This window comes from Lissotriton vulgaris, chromosome 9 (assembly GCF_964263255.1).
Source record: "Lissotriton vulgaris chromosome 9, aLisVul1.2, whole genome shotgun sequence".
Classification (NCBI taxonomy): Eukaryota; Metazoa; Chordata; class Amphibia; order Caudata; family Salamandridae; genus Lissotriton; species Lissotriton vulgaris.
The window spans coordinates 574,658,311-574,676,922 of NC_141697.1; the positions used below are offsets into that span (position 1 = coordinate 574,658,311).

The 18,612-nt window shown below is 46.4% G+C and overlaps 1 protein-coding gene across 3 annotated transcripts in view; it reads right to left on the bottom strand.

The window, feature by feature from the left end:
• LOC147691857 (uncharacterized) overlaps window positions 1-18,612 on the bottom strand; it is a 496,690-nt gene that overhangs the window by 74,261 nt on the left and 403,817 nt on the right. The window lies entirely within an intron of this gene.

The following is an 18,612-nucleotide window of genomic DNA, read 5'->3' on the forward strand; positions in this document are numbered from 1 at the left end:
GGTGTTTTGCTGAAAACCTACTTACTTGTAACTAAGAAATGGAAGACGCCATCTTAAAAAAAAGATGTCTTTGCTTGCATTTTTAAGAATAATTGCACAGAATACTACCAACAAAACATCAGGTACAATTGAACACCTGTTAATTTGTGTTTGTGCAGGTTTTGAAAATTAGTGAGTGCACAATCTGTGCCCATTTGAGAGTTAAGCATTTTTGGATGGGGAATTAAGTTCTAAACTATTCCTTATTCAAAAGTGTACTTTTTACCCAGCGATTTTGCTACCTGGTGACTAAAAAGACAGGCAGAACAATTGACTCATCAGGGTAAAACCCTGCGGTCAAATTTAGGCACAGAAGTGGGATGTAGCTTTAAGACAGCTTACTTTTTATGAACAAATCAAACAAGTTACTTACCTTTGGTAATGGTCTTTTTGGTGGATACCCTATTTAACTGAATATTCCCCATCTTAAAATACTCCCCAGGTGCCAGACTGGACCTGAAAACTTTAGTAATGCTCATGTACATTGGTTGGTTGGTTGATAGCTTTATTTCGATATGCATATATCATAAAAGCGTTTACATAACAAATTTACAACAGCACATCGATAAAGGAAGGGACTGGACATTAAAATCAACAAGTAAAAATGGCAATTGATCAGAATAAATTAGTTAAAAAGGGATTAAATTGAAATAGACAGTCTTTTTAAGCGGATCAACCAAGCCCATTTAAAAAATTTGGATACTGCACAAACAATAGGAGGGGCTGTGTCCGTTAATAAGATCCGTAGAGCCACCAAACACTGTTGAGTGCCCAATTCTCTACAAAGTGGTTTGAGCCAGTGGGATCTAGGGCGCACGTAATCCGGGCATTCGAAGAGAAAGTGTGCCACAGTTTCGGGTCTATCGGTACATAAGGCGCAGTGGCGTGATGCCTGCTTAGGCGTGTTCCATCTGGAGAGGAGATCGGCTAGGGGTAGGGTCCCTAGTCTAAATTTAATGTAGAGAGCCCGATCCATGGGGATGGTAATAATGTCTAAATATGGCTCAAAGGCAACAACGTCTTTAATTTCCATTACATTGTTAAGTGGCGCAGTTGCAGAGGCTGCACACGAAGGGGGCTTGAGAGCCGGCGCCATAACGATTGCCTGCCCCCCTGCCCACCCCCCCCTCCTGTGACAAAGCCAGCTCGCGCCCGGGTTTTGGCGCGCAGAAAAGCACAAGGCGCGAAAAACAGCCTGGCCTTGCCCCCCGTCGACTCCCGCGGTGACCCCGGACAGGCGCCTCTCGCCATGCCAATGGGGACGATGCAACATACATACCCCCCAATGGGGCAAGGCCAACGAGCTAGGCAGGGAACAAAGGGGGGGATATAAGGCCTGCTACCCCAGGTAAGCTCCATGTTCACGGCCGGAGCGGGGGAGCAGCATCTTGACCTGAATCTTTTTCCCACCCATCCACACCTAAGGAACAGCAATGTCGCAGGCTGAAGAGCAGTTGCAAGCAAGCAGAGAACTATTTGGATAATGGTTGGTAAGGAGGCACACCGGAGGGCGGTGTGCCAGGATTGGACCACTAACCCTGGGATGCCTAAAGGCTGGGAGAGCTGGTCTAAGGGCAGAGGGTAAGACCCCTCACCTTCAGATGCCTCATGGCTAGGTGAGGCGGCTTAGCGAAGAGGGGGGTAGCAAAACGGAGACGGCGCTCGCAGCCCAGCCCCCACCGGATGGCAGGGCACAACTAGAATTGGACAAGGTAGCGAGTCGTGGCCTAACTCCAGGGACAGAAGCTACTCCTCCCCCGCGCAAAGGGAGCCAAAATCCAACCTACCAAAGAAAAAAACGACCCACAAGGGCCAAAAGAGATTAGAAAGCAAAAGTACAAAGTTTATGCATGTTGTTGTTGTATTCCTAAACTGCGGCCAACAAATGAGTACAACAAGACAAAAGTGTAAGTTGGTTTCTTGTGCAGAATGGGGAATACAACAAGGGGAAATGTACGAATGGGGAGATGTGGGGCAAGTGCAAGGGTTATGCGCTTTCTGTTGGCTCTGTCCACCCTACAAGTGATAGATTGGAGCTGCATAAAAGAGCCACCCCCTGTGTGCTGGTGTCATTTTCTTCCTGGGCATTGGTAACAATCGCACTCCTGGTTAGCTCACTGTAATTCTTGTAAATAATTTAGAGAAAATTCAGTGAATTAAAACTTTGTGAGTGTCGGAGGGGACGCTTTGTCCTCTGCAGGAAAACGCATCATTTTGTCATTTTCTTCCTTAGCACTTTCTATGCCCTCAGACGCTGGGCTTGAAACAATTATTGGTACCAGTGTGCCAGTTCCTAACTTTAGACCTTTTTAGATGTAAAAAAGAGGCTACTCCACAAAAAGAGGATGTGGAAGAGTGGCAAGGAATCCATAGTTAGATAGAGTATCCATAAAAAGGAGCGTTACACAAGGTAAGTAAATTGTTGTTCAAATTAGTACTACTAACCACAGATTTCTTACCTTAGAATAGATACCAAAGCTGTAACTCCCCAAGGTGGAGAGTCTGTGGAGTGGACTTAGACCAAAAAGTACTATAGGACTGAACCAGCGAAATGCCCTTCAAGGCAAACCTGGTTGTCAAGGTAGTATTTCTTCGTGAACATATGCACTAAGGGCCAAGATGCAGCTTGGCAGATGTTAAGAACAGGCACTCCACAAGCACTGGCGGTGGAGAGGTAAGGATATTTTAAGTTTAGGAATCTGTGGCTAGATGTCTTACTGAGCCTCACCGATGCCAGCTGAAAGCCATCCCCCTCCCCACAAGCCATAAGCGGCGGCAACCACGGGATTGGACTGCCTGTAAGTTAAATCAATAAATTAACTAACTTCGAGGAGAACTTATCCAGCAGAGGAGAGGAGGGTGCCAGCTACCAGCCGGTTTGGTGACAAGACCACAAGCCATACTCTCCATCCCCGGCTGCCAGCCTGGGTGCAATTGACTAGGCATTGACAAGGCAGAGGTCAGCACACAAGTCCAACCAACAAGTTCAAGGCTCCTCCTGAAGAGCACCTCAGCCTCCCATTCCCCAGGCGAGACCCACCTCTTTAGAGCCCAGTCGATAAAGAGAGCACAAGGAGATTACTAGGAGAAACTGGAAGTCCAGCATCAAGCTCAGTTGGACTGCGAACCTGCCAAAAATATCAACACCATTGAATAATTGCGCCCACCCACAAGAAAACCGAGACCTCTGACCAGAAAAACACTGCAAACATAAACAAGTGTTTAGTGCTCCCAACTATGGCCCAATAAAAGAAGTCTGCCAGAAACTCCAAATCCACGCCAAGCATGCATCGATCGGGATAACTATGCCGCCAACACGGACTACGGACAGCACTGTCCAGGAGCCACCCCCCAAGAAAACCAAACGCACCACTTCCAGTCAGCTCCTTTCACAGGGGGCTCGGGTCCCCAACAGTGCCAGCTAATAAGTCCGAACAAATACAGGATTTGCACAAAACCTCCCTACGCCAACATGAAGCAGAGATCAAGCTCCTGCTCGGGCACCAGTGGTGCTCCTGAACTGAATACAGCAGTAATATTGCAGATCACAGAAGCACACATTTATCACCACAGCTCCTCTGGCCCTGGAGAGCCGAAATAGCACTTTTTAGCAACAGCTCTCAGGCCGAGAATAAGTTTGCAGGCAGATAGTCCAACCACTGTAAACACCAATAAGGATGAATTAACACCTTTCTATTAACAAAGCCTTGAGATGAAAATAGAAAGAACACTAGAACCTACCCCAAAAACTGTTCAGCGCACAGGAATAGTTCTGTGATACTCTTCCAGAAATGCAAGACAAGAACAGCTTCAAGAACCTTTGCACCTCAACTTTCAACGGTACACAAAATTTCATAGAAAGAGCACTCCTCTGGCAAGCATCAAAAATGGAATTACAAATTGATCTTCTGGAATCCAGTGAGCAGCGCCTAGCCAACCTAAGCATAAGGGTGGATACCACTGAACAGAATATGCTAGACTCCCAGAACTTCAAAAGGTGCTAGTGCTAATGTGACAACATCATAGACAAGTGGGCGCTACTACCCGTGGTCCTTGGCGAGATAGCAACCATAGTGAAGGGAAAAAACGTCAACTCTGAATTCCCCAACCCGGATCCTTACAGCTCCCAAGCACCAACAATTGTAGAAGAGGCATTCTTTGCCCAGGCATCAATAATCCCAGAAGAGGCACCCTTCACCTCATTCTCTAATTCATTGCTCAGCCTATTCAACAAATATGATCCCGCGACTCAACCTGACTTGGTCATACTACAGTCTAGGCCACCAGCAGTAAGCATCCACCATGAAACTCCACCTGAAGTAGTGCTTCCTAACGAGGTGCTGACTGGTGCAGGGAAACACCTGGGCCCCCTGTCCAGGAGGGCCAAGAAAAAGTTGCGGAAGCAACACAAAAAGGCTAAACCCGAAAGAGTGGGGCAGCAAACATCCCCACTGAGCAGACCTCCGCCCATCAGTCCGATAAACCGATTCATATCCAAAGTACCGTTATACCCAATCTTTTCCTCTAAAACAGCCCAGAATAACACCCTCAACAGGGGGGCAATGTCCAAGAAACAAAGTCTCTTCTACTCATTACGAAAGCACCCGTTATATAGGCCTCGGAAGTGGCACTCCTCGATCCCAATCTCACGAAGTCCAAGCAGTCATCCGGGCTGAAGGTCGATGCCAGTATTCAGTCTTCTCCTCCAAAACATCAGGGGAACATAGCCCCAATCCGGCACGCATTGACCCCCACCTATTCCATCACTCCACCAGCCCGGCCTTGGCATTCACACATTGCACAAAAGCCTGCCAACAGCCCAGGCCAATCAGGCCTCCTGCAAACATGTTAACCTGGACTCAGTTTTCCGAATACACAGCATACTACAAGGCAGGTGCCAGCAATTCACCTCCCTTCAATGGTAGTCGACAGCATAATGAAGTAGTGCTATCCCCAAGGTACTTTTACATAGGGCCCTTTGATATCCTGAACAGGAGCAACATTTTGTGCCTATTCCAACATATTCCATCTCTGGCCCATATTCAATCAGAGAGCCTCGAGTGGGTAAGATATCAGAACTTTCAAGAGGACTTGCATGGCGAATACACTTTGGTGGGGTTCCGCTACCAGCACTTTCCAACAGTAGTTCTCATGGAAGCGTCACAGTTCTGAGACATATCCACACGTCCTCTATTCCCCGCGGCAGGGTAAGGAAGCTCTATCCGTCCTGCGTGGCACCCACAGGACTCAAGTAGGTGGGAGAAGTCATCGAGCTCCGCCAAAGATTGCAAAGGACCTCTGAATAACATGCAGCAACAATCAACGTGTCGCTCACTTCAGTTAAGCTAAAGGGGAGCACTGAAGGCTCGGAACCCTACCGTGTGCCATCCCTAACACCTGCCACAGACAAGCAAAATCCATCACAAACAATAAGGCAGATCGCTCCCAACAATTAACAATTATTTCATGGAATGTTGCAGGCATCAAACAACTTGTTGGGGAGAAAACTTCCCTGGACTACCTTCACCAAGGGGACATACTATGCTTCCAGGAGACTTGGGCAATGGCAACAATGCCAACAATGCCAATGGCTGGATAGTATGACCTCCATAATGCTGTCACAAAAAACAGCCTATTTGGGCAGCCATCCGGTGGCCTTTCTATCTTCATTAAACATGAACGGAAAATAGTGACCTCTGCAATCCTCATCAAGTCCAGCTCACTTCAGGCCCTGCTCATCAAAGGCACAAAGCTAAACTCACTACCTCTCCGCCTGATACTACTCAACTCGTACATCAACTCAGCCCCGCTCCTGAAATGAAAGGCCCTGGACCTTTTAGCAAAAACCATAGATGATCTGTTGAATAAATACAAGTCACATTAGGCAATCATAGTAGGGGACTTTAACACTAGGGACTTAGGCAACTATATGTTTGTTCATGAAGGGCTGGCCCTCAAACCTTTTGCCTTTGAAATAGATGAGAGGGACGAAAGCTATCATAGACCTTTATGGCCAACACTACAGCTAGCCTCCACAATTTGACTACCTACACCCTTGCTGTGGAACGCTCAGGGGAAGAGCAACACAGAATCCCTCACAGAATCAAATGGTCAACAAAGCTAGGGGTCAAACTCTCGGCATGGATTGAACCACGGAAGTCTGTCAGCAATAAAACCAGTTTCACAACCGTAGCCGGCCACTGGGAGGGTCTTGTGGCCGACCTCCAGAGGACAATGAGCAAAGGTGAACGAAACACTCCGCACTGGCTACCATCCACCCAGAGCCTCCACTACTCAAAGAAAATTATTCCCAGCAAACAGGGCCTCAACAGGGCATTAGCCGCCAGGAGACGAGGCTCTAAATTAGGAGACAGCAAATCTATTTCCCTGCTCAGGGCAGCACACAGGAAGGAAGTATGGAAGCACCGAAAGAAACTCAAGGAAGAAAGTAGCGTGACTCAAAATCTTTACCCTACTAAAAGTTAAAAACCAAGTCCGCCTATGGAGAAACATTAACTGTCTAGACAATCCGGGGCCCACAAGAGAGAACGGAGTGGCAGAACAGGACTGGCTAAGGCAAGTGAACCGGATATACTCAAGCAGCCAAGATAATGGAATAGTCCCTGAAATAAGTCGTCCAATCCCAGTCCCCAGGGACCAACACAACATAACAATCACAGAAAGCACAGTACTCACCACAATCATGGAAATGAGGAACAACAGGGATCCAGGGCCCAACGGGATCACAGCCATCGTATTCAAATCATGAGCATGAATTCTGGCAGTCAAAACGTACCTCTTTGTATAACTTCGTGCTTGCAACTGCAATACTAGTGTCCAGGAGGGGTTCAATTCTCTTTCCCATTCACAAAAAGGGAGACCGCTCCAATGCGGCAACTTAAAAACAAGGGCGTCACAGTCATCCATCGACTAAAGCGCCTCAGTAGCCGTTTACAAAGCCCAACAGCTGAGACCCGTCTGACAGTACTAAGAGCAACATTTATCCCTGCCCTTAAATATGGCCACATGGCCTTCCCTGGTGCCCTCAACAACTTTCTAACAAACTCCCAGATCAAGGCCTACAAGACCACTCTACTTGCTTCCCGGGCAGACCTCTCTACTTGCTTCCCTGCAGGCCGGAAGATCTGGATTGTAGCTTTGCTAGGGGAATGCTGATCTGGGTGACCCCTGGGGCTCCACTGGAGGTTTTGCACACACTTGTCAACACTGAAGGTGGCTATGCAATACTGGCTGTTAGAAGGCCTCCCATTGGCCCTGGTGTCGCTACACGCCCCCATTGTAAACCAGTCTTCCTTCTTGCAATCCCTGATCGTGACTCCAGTGTTGCGACAGAACGCTCTGGCTCCGGCTTACAGGGGTAGTGATTTTAACTGAACTCCCAATTTAGAGATGGATCGGTAGCCCCCCTCCCCCCTCCCCCTCCAGGCACCCAGACACCAGGATATATTCACACTATTCCGGTTTCCACAATTTACAAACTAGAAGAGATCTGTGCTATTTATAGAAAGTCTTTTAGTAGGGTGTCCCAAGTGGGATATCTTGGATGCACACTTTTAGTTCATTGTCCGCTCCATGATGCCCCGCTTTGCTCTCTCTTATCTGAAACAATTACTTAATATTTTTGTGACAACGAGGGCACCCACCTGGGGTGGGGATAGAGTGTAACGCAATCAAGGTTGTGCTCCAGGGACACATGATTAAGGTGGTTCGCGACATTCGGATGACCCTCCGCACTGAACGTAATAATTTCGAATCTGAGAGACGCCGGTGAGAACAGGCTTCCCCCACTGCCCCACCGATCACAGCTGCGTTGGCTCAAGCAAAATGATCATATAAGACAGGCTAGGTGCCCTTTACCAAAGGGAATACCTGGCTAGAAGACATGTAGAGGGAGATAAGGCTGGTAGGTTGTTGGCATGGCTCTTAAGATCTGATTCACCCAAAAGCCCGATCACAGCCATCAGGGATGGAAGCGCTGGGTTGTCAACATGCAGGATGAAACTAACACTGCCTTTTACTCGTATTACGCTTCTCTATAAACAGCCCCTCAAGTGTGTGACCCAACTGAGATTCACTCATTCCTGGATGATGTTACTTTCCCCTGAATCTCACGGCCAGTATATTGAGTTGGAATCCCCCATCACAGAACCTGAAGTAGGAGCTGCCATACAACAGATGGTAAGAGGCAAGACTCCTGGGGCTGACGGTTGGCCCCTGGAGTATTATACGACCTTTCTCATGCAACTAGCCCCTCGTTTATGTCAGGTATACGCCAATGCATATGCAAAAGGCAACTTACCGTCCTCCCACCGTGAGGCCATGTTGGTGGTCTTGTCCATGTCAGGCAGGGACCCATTGCTCATTAGATCTTACTGCCCACTATCCCGTCTAAATTCCAACTATAAGATCCCAGTACGCTTTCTAGCCAATAGAATAATCGTGGCTGCTCAATTTATTGTCCAAAGCGACCAGATCGGCTTCATACCAGGCAGAAGCACCTCCTTTAATTAACGCAGACTCTCTATGCTAATGGATTGGAAGCGTACATCAGAACAACAAACATGTGTCACCTCACTAGACCTTGAGGAGGCGTTCAACACCTTGGGCTGGCACTATTTACACTATTTACATGCAGTGCTATCTGGTTTTTGGATGGGACCCAAATTCTTGAAATGGATTTCCTTACTGTAAAATTTACCAATGACACTAGTGAAGACTGGCTCTGTTATCTCAGACCCCTTTGTCATTGAGCGGGGCACCTGGCAGGGATGCCCCTTATCACCACTCATAATCGCACTAGGAATGGAACCACTCCCCTGAACGCTTAGACCGGGGGCGGCGGACTGGGGAATACAAGGATAAAATCAATGGAACATGGTTCCCCTGTATGCGGGAGACACGTTGAAATATTTGCGCAGAGACGTGCCAGTCTTACCAGAAGTGATGGCATTGCTGGAACGTTTTGGCGGTGCATTGGGATAAATTCCTCTTATTCCCCATGACCCCCCTGACTCCCGATTCAGAAAAGGGGGTGGTGATGGACAGAGTATCTGAATTAAGCAGACCACTCCTACCCAGTCCAAAGATCGTGGCTTGATCCATCACCGTTTTTTAACCTCACTGCACCATCCCAGCTCAGAACCTGGCTACATGCAAATTAGTCTGTCCCTGGCCCAGTGCATCATGGGAACAGGGCAGACCAAACTACCAAGCCAATTCTTTCACTGGAAAGGAAACAAGCAAGCCGGGCCGAAGACGGCTGTAATGCCAGAAACCGGTCCCCGGAAGCTTGTTTCCTTTCCAGTAAAAGAATTGGCTTGGTAGTTTGGTCTGCCCTGTTCCCATGGACATTGCGGAGGATCAGTGTGCTTATTGTAAGGAGTTTGGGCATTGGGCCGACGATTGTCCGGTACTTCGTGAACAGCGTAGTCAGCGTGGTCGAGGTAGTGGAAGGTCAAGAGGAGGTTATACTGGAACGAGAGGTGGTGGGGGTGATCGTAGACAGGCTGAGGAGAGGGGCCGTGGCCAGGACGAACGAAATACGTTTGATAGACGGAATCAATATCAGATTTCAGAAGGAGAGAACGTGGAACATCAGGATTATGTGCATGCATAGGATTGCGTAGGATGGGGTAAGGAATCAGTTGAAGTGCCAGTAGATCAGCAAGGTCCATATGTAACAGCGGGTATTTTGGGTTCTACTGATCAGTTTCTAGTCGACACAGGAGCTACTCGTAGCGCTCTGTCGAAAAACTTGGTTCCGAGGGCTCCCCTGTCTGGCGAAATGATTACGTGTGTAGGGTTTGATGGCACACCATCCCCCAGCCCATTGTCCAAGCCCCTTGCACTATGCATTGACAAATATTTTAGTTTTGGCCAATTTTTGTTATCGCCCCATACCCCGGATAATATCTTGGGCATTGACTTGCTTAAATATTTTCGAGCAACAATACGCTGCGCTCCAGAAGGAGTGCGGGTTATTCTGAATGACAACTACCCTGACCCTGACGATTGCCCCGACCCTGATAGATTCTGTGTCATTTTAGATATTCCTGCTCTGGCCTCTCTGCCGCACACGTTGTGGGCGACATCAGATACGGATGTGGGAGAGATGCGCATTCCACCAATACACATTACTGTTAAGGAGGGGGCCCCCCTACCACGAGTGCCACAGTATAAGATTTCGAAGGAAGGTGAAATTGCACTGACGCATATTGTTCAGGATTTGATTTCCGCAGGGGTGGTGGAGGAGGTCCCTTATAATGTTTGTAACAGCCCTATTCTACCGATTCTTAAAAGAGACTCAGATGGCAAGATCTATCGATTTATTATTGATTTGCGTGAAATAAATAAAATTGTCATTCCCCAATACCCGGTGGTGTCTGATATTACGACCTTGCTTACCTTGGTTCCACCGACAGCCACCACCTTTAGTGTTATTGACTTAAAGAATGCGTTCTTTTCCATTCCTGTTCACCCAGATAGCAGATATCTGTTTGGTTTTACGCTCAATAATAAATCGTATAGATTTTGTCGTGTTCCCCAAGGTTATACTGAGAGCCCTAGCATCTACAGCCAGGCTTTGAAACGTCAACTAGATTCCTTTACATTGCAGTCTGGCGTGGCACTCATCCAGTATGTGGATGACCTTCTGCTCGCCGCCGACTCCTATGCACAATGTGAACAGAGTACGCTTGCGTTGCTTTCCTTTTTGGCACACAACAATCACAAGGTTTCCAAGAAAAAGCTTCAATACTGTAGACCCCAGGTGACCTACCTCGGTCATCTGTTGTCTAAGGAGGGGCGGGCATTAACATCTGATCGAATTCAGGCAATTTTAGACACACCAGTCCCCCGCACGCAGAGAGATGTTCGTGCCTTCATAGGGTTGACATCTTTTTGTAGACAATGGATCATGGGTTATTCACATATCATAAAACCTTTGCTAGCATTGTTGTCCAAAACTACACCGATGCCTCTTGAGTGGACAGACGAATGTCAGAAAGCCTTTGAGCAGTTGAGACAGGCTCTTTGTTCTGCACCTGTGCTAGGAACACCAGATTACACGAAACTTTTCACACTATACGTGCACGAGAATGATGGGTGCGCATTGTCAGTGTTAGTGCAGTTACACGGGGATAAGCAGAGACCATGTGCATACTTCTCTGCCATTTTGGATCCTGTAGCACGAGGGTTGCCTGGGTGTTTTCGGGCGGTAGCGGCAACAGCAGTAGCCATACGGCAGAGTGAGGGCATAGTGTTATCACACAAACTATTGGTGTTAGTTCCCCACGCAGTAGATGCCCTGTTAAACCAAACAAAGACCCAATATCTTACGAGCGCACGACTTACAGGATATGAGCTGACGCTTTTAGCGCCTCACATAACATTGAAAAGATGCGCTACTTTGAACCCCGCGACTTTATTGCCCTATCCGGCCGAGGAAAGTCAGGAAGACTGTTTTCCTGACTGAGGAACAGACAAAGGGTCGTGTTGACTTACAGGATGTGCCACTTCCTGATGTGGATGGGGAACTGTGGGTTGATGGATCGTGTTTGAGGCTACCAGATGGTACGACTTCCGCAGCATATGCGATCACGACTCTTAAGACGGTGGTTGAAACAGCTAGAATACCACAAAAATCGGCTCAGGCAGCAGAGCTGATAGCCTTAACAAGAGCCTGCGAATTGAGTGCTGGCCTATGTGTGAACATATACACAGACAGCCGGTACGCCTTTGGAGTGGCCCATGACTTCGGACTTCTCTGGAGGGAACGCGGGTTTCTGACATCACACGGAGAGCACATTATGCACGGAGAGTTAGTGCGTGATCTCCTAAACGCGTTGCTTTGCCCCAAGAAAGTAGCAATAGTGAAGTGTAGTGCCCATAAAAAGATCACGGATAAAGTGGGTCAAGGAAACGCCTTTGCAGACAACATAGCAAGGCAGACGGCCATGTCCCGAACTAGCTCCCCTATGTACGTGGTACAATCACAGGCCGAGAGATGGAGTGATGCTAGAGCAGAGATACGGGATATTCAAAAATCAGCTACAGAATCTGAGTTTGCGGCTTGGGCAGCAGATGGGGTGCTAGATGACGAAGGTTGTTGGAGAAGCAAAGACATGGAGAAGTGGAAATTGCCTGTGGCTTACTTACAGGCGATGGTCCAGATGACTCATGGACTGGCCCACGTCGGAGCTCTTGCAATAACTCGGCTTTTAACACGAGTTTGGGAACATCCCGAGATTGCGAACACCGCAAAGAGAGTAGTGCAGACCTGCCTGGTATGTTTGCAACACAATCCTGGAAAGGGGGCCTATACTCCGAAAGGTGAGTTCGTTCCACCTTCTGCACCGTTTGAAGTGCTTCAAATGGATTACATCCAACTCGAGCGCTGCAATAACTTGAAGTACGTCTTAGTGGTGGTGTGTGCTTTTAGCAAATGGGTTGAGGCCTACCCCACGAAAGACAATACGGCTTTGACAACAGCTAAGGTGTTGCTTAAGGAATTCTTTCCTCGCTTTGGAGTTTGCAAATTTTTGTGGAGCGATAATGGGCCCCATTTTGTTGGGAAGATTGTGGAATATGTACTGAAGGGGTTAGGGATTCAGCAAAAGTTCCACGCTGTATTCCACCCTCAGTCAGCAGGTTTGGTCGAGCGGTACAATGCCACTTTGAAGCTTAAGCTGGCCAAAATCGTGGCGTCTACATCGTTGAAGTGGCCAGATGCATTGCCGCTAGCACTGCTCTCTCTTAGATCAGTACCCCACTCACGAACAGGCCTTACGCCCTATGAGGTGGTGTTTGGCCGCCCCATGAATATCTGGGGGGTGCCCAAGCCGCGATTAATACATGATGTGCCTTGTGTTATGATGAATGATTATTTGGCACGATTGACAAATGATTTGCTCTCTATTCATCAACAGGTTCGAGAAGCGCTCCCTGATAACTCCACTGGAGAAGGCCACGATCTTCGTCCTGGGGATCATGTGATGATCCGCTCGTTTGAGAGAGCAAGCAGTTTGGAGCCCAGGTGGAAAGGCCCCGAGCAGGTCCTCTTGGCGACCCGCACCGCAGTACGAGTGACGAACAGAAAGCGGTGGGTGCATTCGACCCATTGTCGCCGTGTCTCTCCGGACCTGGTGACTCCTGCTGTGCTGACTGATTACAAAGAAATCTTGGAGAAAGAAAAGAGCCCAGCTGTGACGTCGGCCGAAGTGGAGGGAGTCTTCCCGGACCAATCTGCTACTGGAAGAGAGCGCTACAATCTACGACCGCGATAAAGAAGATTTTTGTTCCTTTTTAGACTGGTTGGTAACCGCTCCAGGTTTGTGAAACGGAAACCGGGAATTCCAAGGGGGGGGGATCAGTTCTGCCAGAGTAGCGACACCCGTCTTGGCCCGGAGAAGAAAACAACGGCTACCTCGGAGTTCAGCACCGTATTTTTCTTTTTTTTTAGGGTATACACGCACGTGTATCAGAGACTATTTGTGAAAAACTGTGAACAATTTGTGTCGTTTGAGACTTTGCACAGACTTCCTTGAACTATGGCATCAACGGCATCGCGTGATAAGAAAATACTGGGTGCCTTTCTTTTTGTTTTCACGATTGTGGTGATAGCTGTTATAGCTTGGGTAGTTGAACTTGTGGTGCCTGTACGAGAACACTTGCTGCCGACTACCCCGGCACCGTCTGAACATTTCCATTTTACATTGCCATTCCATGAAGAACGCCATCGCCAAACGTACTTAAATAACAGCTTCATTCAGATCCTTCACCACACGCATAATATGACCAATACCTCTAACTGCTGGGTGTGTGGAATGTTGCCTGGGCACCAGAAGAGAGGGGGCACCCCACTTATTCCACTCCCGTTTTCGCACAATGGGTCATGCAATGCCTGGTACACCCTCCTCTTTACTTTGAGATGGCCAACCAAAGGGGGGGTGCTTTTCCGTTTGAATAAAGTATGTTCCCATGATAAGGATGGGTTTCCCCGGGCTGAGGGTACACGCTTTGAGTGGGAAGAGTATAGGCCTGATAATGTATCTGCTCCACGAATATATAGCAATCAGCGAAATGTGAATGTATCCAGTGCTCATGTCATAAATGTCATTGCCACAAAGGCCGATTTATGTATCCGAAACAAGGGCACGATTGCAGTGGGGAAAAGCGAATGTAATATTACTCTCACGTTTGATAGCCCGAATGGCATTTAATTTGTTGCATCTCGAAACACTTACTTCATCTGTGGAACGAAGGGGTACCATCAGCTTCCAGTGGGGTGGTTGGGCACATGTTATGTATCGTTTGTGCTACCTCCTGTATTCATTGCCCCTCCGATGTACCACAACGACTATACTCTGTACCACGATTTTGTTCTGAATAGAGTTAAGCGAACTGTTGCTCTAGAGGATATTGATCAAACGGACACTGCTTTACAACAATATGTGGATTTCAATCTGGGACTATTCTCCTTTGTGGGGGCTGCATTGAACAGCCGGAAAATCAGACGGCTGACTCGCGTTGTCGAGGCTGTTGCGAATGACACTGCTGTTGCCCTGGGGAATATTACCGAAGAACTGCAGATTTCTAGAATTGTCACCCTCCAAAACCGGATGGTGCTGGATGTTGTTTTGGCTGATCGTGGGGGGGCATGTAGAATCATCGGAAGCAGCTGTTGTGTCTATGTCCCTGATAATTCTCCATCTGTGTATGATGCGATTTCCAAGCTGCATAAAATCGCTGCCGAAATACACCCGGACAATGGAACTTGGACACTTTCTGGATGGTTCTGGTCCATGATTGCAACTTGGGGCTGGAAACTGTTGACAATTCTTTGTATACTTGTGGGAGCAATGTTCTTTATATGCTTGTGTATCCAATGTGGCCCTGCCTTATGTTCAATGTGTCTATCAGCTTGTTTACCATCGAGACGAGCTCTTGCTCAGGATAAAATGATGCTACACACAGAGGTGACAAAAATTATGTTAATAGACATCGAGGACGAACATCCAGACTATGTTCATTATGAGGTAGATTCAGCTAAACGCTAAAAGGGTCGTCTGTCGTAATTGGCCCGATCGGATTAGCGATTAGCTGAACCTACACGTTTCGCTTCTTAACTTGGCTATATACGATAAACGCCATTTTGAATGTTGCAGCGGCCATCTTAGACCATGAGCGGCCTCGTGGCCGACGTGCCCTTTAGTCCTTTGTCCGTTCCACTGACCACTCTCATCTGCCCAGCAACAGGCTATTTTTAGTACTGGTCAAGCCACACATGCGCAGTTCTCACTGACCCGTAAACCTTCAGGAATGTGCCGCTAACTGACCAGTGGGTTTGAAACTCTCCAATGAGCTGGCAGTATTCCAAAACATGACCATATATGTCTCTAAAACTGTGTCTTAACTTATGCCGCCTATCTTTTATTGCCCCAAAATTGTATATAAACGGGTCACACCGGTGTTCGGTGTGATACCTCTTGCATTACCGAAGGGTGCTGTTTGAGTGTACCACCACCCCATGGGGTCCTAATAAACTTGTTCTTTGCATTTTACAGTTTCCGTGCCAACAGTTCTTGTGTAAGTGGGTAATCTCTGGAGCGTGTAGGCCTTGGGAACCCCGAAATACTTCAGATCAAGCCCTGATCTTTGGACTGGGTAGGAGTGGTCTGCTTAATTCAGATACTCTGTCCATCACCACCCCCTTTTCTGAATCCCCCTGACTCCCAGCATACGGGAAGCCCTGCTGCACACACCACTACCCTGGTCCTGGGACAGCAGATGCAAGCCTGCGTCGGTCTGCCAAAGAGAGCTTGGACGCAGGAAAGGTACCTGACCTGTGGGAAAGCTGAAAACTGCAATCCTGACATGGACTTTAGTTGCCTTGGAGAGAGACAGGTCATAGATGGAAGGTTTGGAGAGCACCGAGTCATTGTTCTGTAGTGACTGACTCAGAAGAGCCTTTCAAAGGAGTCTAGCGGTCCAAAGGAGTAGCTATTTCATAAGGGTACATTTCTGGAGAGTATATTTAATTTTCAGTGAAACTAATCAGGTCGTCTGATAAAGTAAAACAAAGTCTTTCCCCATGACACACAACACTAACAAAACTGAAAATAACCTTCCTTTATGTTAGTTATTATTGCTAGATACCCCCTATAAATTAAATAGGTTGTTCTATTGTTTATTATTTAATTATATTGTTTATTGTAACTTGTTTGTTATGCACAAAAGTGTCAGGCAAAAATAGCAAAGACACAGGAGGTTGTAAATTGGCATGTTGTACCATTACATGCAAAACTGTGGTAAGTTAAATCTGACTGCTCAATGGAATTCATGATAATTCTCTATATAATGTGTGCTAGGCGTAACCACACACATGGGAGGGAATTTTAAGCATATTGTGGTTTCTGATTAATTTTAGGTAAACTTGCACAGTCTCTGAAGCCTGAAAGCTACTCTTGTTCACACCATCTGTTCCAACACTGTTTTGACAAGCCTGTAAAGTATATGGGGTTGGAGCATGGCCATGCTCCGAAGGTAGGTTTTGGTGGGTGCTGTGAGTAATAGAAAGCATGAAGTAAGAGTGTTTGAGTCGACTAGTGGTAATGAAAACATGGAAAGCAGTGCTCCAATAGCTTCCTTATTCTAAGGTTTTAGCTCTTTAAAAAAATCAAGATTATGTAAAGTTCCCTACAGCCGAGTAAGCATGGTTATAACACAAGTAGAAATATTTCTTGGTTTTGGTGAAATTATGTCAATTATACCTCAAACTCAACAATTCTCCTAGCAGAGAAAATTGGGACCTAAAACATTAACTTAGTAAGAAGATCAATGTCACAAAAAGGCATATATGGAAAAAATGTGTGCATGAGGGAAGGCACAAGGCGCAAATCCCACTTGAGAGACTGGATTTGTAATGGAGCTAAGAGTCGCTGCTGAAATTGAGAGTTTTAGATCCTCATTCTTTATAGAGAATGTATTAGCAAGCTGTTAAGTTTTACTACAGTTGGTGAAGCATTATGTTTACACAAATCCCCAGGAATTTCTTTATCCTGACTTTTAGTAATTTTATGCTTGTATTACTCTGATTGCGGCAGCTCATGTGAGTCTAATTGGCCTTCAAATAAATCAAAAGACTTCTCCAAGAACGCTGTACTGCATTTTGTTTTAGCTCTTGTCTTTCTTATAATTGTTTATATAACTCATTAAATATATTGAAAACATTGCATTTTCAAAGGAAAAACTTCTGATGGAGGGATTGTCATCCTCCAGCCATTTCAGGGACGAGGTCCTTCACCTCTCCACAACATATCTCTGGAATCAAACCTTAATCAAGAAACAGATCCTCCATCCAAACATTTTCAAAAACAACATTGGTACCTTAATGGAAACTAAAATCAAAATTCTAAAGTGATACACATAATAAAAACACTATTAAATTGTTATTCATAAAAACTGTTAGAATGATAGTCAAAATCACCTAACCAAATACCCAACCAATTCTTTACACATTAAGATGTTGTCATATACATACCAAGTGCAATTGGAATGTCTGCGTACCCAGTAATGCCATTATCAGTTTTCACTACATGTGCTACATGTTGAAAATCTTGTCTTGTGTCAGTGCAATGCTGGGACTAAAAGTCCTTGTCTACAAGCAGAAACCTGAAATACGCTTAACATCACTTCCTGTCGAACTGCATGGTATGTCTCATAGAACATCAAGTCCATCATCCCATAGGCATTGATATAGCAGTTTACCATGAGTAAAAATAAAACCACATAGTTTCAGTGGTCAAGATCTGCATGAACACATCTCTAAGTACCATTTTGTCCCCTTTAGCTTCAATCTAAACATGGAGCATCCTGGAAAGCTATTAAATGGTAAACAACATTCACTAATACCACTACAACACTCAACTTCAAATGAAAATCTCTTTCTCTCCTTACAAACAACACTTCACACATGCATGCACCTTTCTTTTAGAACTGGATGCTCAGCATAAACCTCAATCTAGCCCCACCAAAACAGAATTCCTACTATTAGCTCAGAATAACAAACTAGAACTAGGACAAACATGGATTAACAAAATGTATCTGGATGGATTTGAACTACAACTTTCTCCCAATGCCAAGTGACCTGGGATTATTCTGGAAACCGACCTCGCCATCAATGAATAGATTGGGAAGAAAACAAAGTTAGCCTGGTACCAGCTCTAGTCATTAAAGTAAAATGTTTCCACCCTGAAAATGGCTTTGGATTAGCTATTGAATTCCTCATACATTTGAATCTGAATAGTGGCCGCACCCTGCTCCACAGCCTCCCAGACTCTACAGTGCCCATTTTAAGTGCATCCTAAATGCCAAAGCACAGCTCATCAAGGGCCTGCAAAAATATAACATCACTCCCATGCTGACTGAACTCCAATGGAATCCTTGCCGGCCCGCACATCATCAAAACCAGCTTATATCATCTACAAAGCCATCACCACCTACATTCTCACCTATCTGGTTGATAATATGCCCCTCTCAATGGCTCTCGCCATG